Below are 3,284 nucleotides of genomic sequence, written 5' to 3'. Positions count from 1 at the left end.
GTGGGCGGGGCCGTGGTCTCGGCGCTTAAAGGCATAGAAAGCCGGGCCGGGGGCGGGGCCTGGGTCTGGGGGCGGGGCCGGGGCGGGGCGATCGGCACGTGCTTCCGACCTCGAGGTCTCAGCGCCACCAGGTCTGGCTTTGCTTTGGGAATCAGCTGTTCTCTCTGCCCGAACTTATTGATTGCGGGGAGTGAGAGAGGAAACTGAGGCAACCCCCTCCCTCCGGGAGTTTACACTCTACGTGTGTAGTCTTTGCTGTGTAGGGGGGAGGAGACGCTGCTAGGAAGCCCCTGGGGTGGGACAAGGGGGGATCCTGTTCCCCAGTAAACACTTATTAAATGCCTTCTGGGACAGCTGGGGGCCTGGAGGCAGGGAGCCCAAATTTGTGAGCTCAAATTTGGCCTCAGACACTCCCTAGCCGTGTGACTCTGGGCAAGTCATTCAACCCTGTTTGCCTTTGTAAAATGAGCTGGAGAAGGAAACCGACTCAAAAAACCGGGGAATGCTATTTGCCAGCTACTGCGCTGAGCAATAGCGATGAAAAAATAAGCGAGAGCCCGTCCCAGGAACTTGCAATCTACAGAGGAGAGAACACCAGGACAAAGAGATGCAACATTTTATTGTAGACGCTGTACGATGAATAGGGTAGCTCTCTAAACCCTTCACGAGCTGCAGAGCATCTTCCAGGAGACAACCAGGCTGGGCGCATTCCCCAGGGCGGGCTCTGGAGTGGAGGACCAGCTTCGAATTCCTCCCTGTCACTTCTGGGACATGGAGCAAGCCCTTTGCACTTCCGGGGCCTCAGTTGAATGGTGATGTTAGCTTGGGTGCCTTCCTATTCTGACCCGTTCATTCAGGCTGCAGTATGGAGGGGGAAGCTGAGGTCCAAAGTAGATGGGCTGGGCTGAGAGCCAAAGGAAATGGTACAGCTGAGTCCCTTCAGCAGTCTGGCCTTCTTCAGATCACCTATTACTTACAGTCTTGCCTGGGCCATTGACAAGGGTGTGGTCTGTGTCCAGAGTCACAGGGCCAAGATGTGTCTGAGGCCTGTTCTGAACCCTGGTCCAGGACCCTTCCTGAGTCCACTGAGGTTACACTAAAACCTCAGCCTCTCCTGATCACCCCCATTATACCTTAAACTCCTGAAATTTGGAAGGGATTGTTTGTTACTGGGTTGGGGGACTCCCTTCAGAGGCAAATTGGCACCAGGAAGGCCCTAGGTATGGGAGGGAGGCAGCTAGGCGGCACAGCTTCAAACCTGGAGTCAGGAAAACTCCTCTTCCTGAGTTCAGATCTGGCCTCAGACATTTCCTAGCTGTGTGACCCTGAGCTAGTCATCTCACCCTGTTTGCCTCAGTTTCCTCACCTGTGAAATGAGATGGAGAAGGAAATGGCAAACCACTCCAGTATCTTTGCCCAGAAAACCCCAAATGGGATCACAGGAAGTCGGACCTAACTAAAATTACTGAACAACAAAAACAGCCACAGAATTGAAGGTTTACAATGTTATTTATATACAATTTCTCATGTGGGTTGGTCTTACAACAGCTCTGTGAGGAAAGTGGTTTTAATTCTCATTTTGCAGATGAGGAAACTGAGTCCCTGGGAAGTGAAAGAAAGAGTGGAGAAAACTCCACTGTTCATAAAGCACTTCAATATACATTCCATCATTTGGTCTTGCTAGGGTATGGTGCCTTCTCCCAGCCTGCCCTTCACTGCCTCCTCCCCACCCCCTTCCTTTGCAAACCAGATTCTATGCTCTGGTCAACTCCTTGAGTCACTAAATGAAACTGAACAAACTGGTTTGGGGCAAAAATTTTCCCCTGTAGGAAGGAGCCTTCTCCCTAGGCTATGGCTGTGAAGATCTTGGTCTTCCTTTGACTTCCGGGCATCCCAATCTAAATCAGTCTTTTCTGCATTGTTCTGCCAATCTTTGCCCCCCACACACATTAACCAGGACATCTAGAGTCTGTGTGGGTGAATGGATGTTAATACTTTGAACAGCTCACGTTCCAATGTTTACAAAGTGGCTTTCCTCACAACAACCATAGGAGATAGGAAGTGCATGATAAGCCCCGGGGCTCATGGAAATCCCAATTGAACTTGGAGGTTGAAGATCTGGGTTCTTATCCCAGCTCAGCTACTTCCTAGCTGTGCCTTCTTGAGTTGTCATTTTTCTTCCTTTTCCCAGGCCTTGGTTTTCTCTTCTGTAAAATAGGTATTTGCTGAATTGAACTGACCTGTTGTATTTTGGAGTTTTGGGGGTGAACTGGACTATTTGGGTTACTTGTTAGAGGTCACTTGTTAGAAAGGAGCAGGTGGTCAGATTCTCCTATTTTCCCCATTCTTTGGAAATAAATATTTTCTAAATGGATGATTTTTCGAGGTCAGCATTCACATCAAAGAAAATGAAAAGTCCAGAGTTCTACCCTTGAGATACAAAGATAGAAACTACAAATCTCTATGAGCAAGTAGGATTCAGAGAGGCAGGGTTCTAATGGTCTGGGGCTGTAGAGACAAGTCAGTTCTCCAGATAGCAGTGAATGATCTTTAGATAAACATAGAAGCTTTTTCAGTGTCATTTTCCTCCTCTGTAAAGTGAGTCAATTGGATCAATTACAAAATGGCTAAACAAATTGTGGTACAAGAATGTCATGGCCTGTACCCTAAAAGTGACTAAGGTGAGAAATTCAGAGCCCTGACTGAAGTCAATCAATCAATCAACATTTATTAAGTGCCTGCTATGTTCCAGGATACAAAAAGAGACAAAAGACAGTCTCTGCCCTCAAGGACCTTTCAATCTAGAGGGGAAGACAACAAGCAAATAACATAGACAAAGCAATCTATGTCCAGGATCCATGTACATATGCATAGAAATACACACAAGATAAATAAGAGATAACTAACAGAATTAAGAGAGGTTGGGAAAGGCTTCTGGTAAAAGATGGGCTTTTAGTTGGGACTCCAAGGAAGTCAGTGGGCAGAGTTGGGGAAAGAGGGAGAGAGCAGAAGATGTCCAGAGATGAGAAGCGTTTTTTGAATAACAAAGAAATCAGTGTCAGTGGATGGTACTGGTCAGGCAGCAAGGTGGAAGAACACTGGTAATTGGGGACTAGCATCCTGGAGGGCTTTAAATGCCAGAAGGAGTATTTTGTATTTGATCCTGGAAGCAATAGAAAGCCACTGAAGTTTATTCAGAAGGGAGGTGAGGGGTCAGTCCTGAGCTTTAGGAGGTGTAAACGGGAAACATTACTGACATTACTTTACTGACATTACTGACAGTG

This window comes from Petaurus breviceps, unplaced genomic scaffold (genome assembly GCF_028583685.1).
Source record: "Petaurus breviceps papuanus isolate PSGF00001 unplaced genomic scaffold, PetGlider_PUasm1.0 207, whole genome shotgun sequence".
In the NCBI taxonomy this organism is placed as follows: Eukaryota; Metazoa; Chordata; class Mammalia; order Diprotodontia; family Petauridae; genus Petaurus; species Petaurus breviceps.
This window is presented reverse-complemented; position numbering follows the sequence as displayed.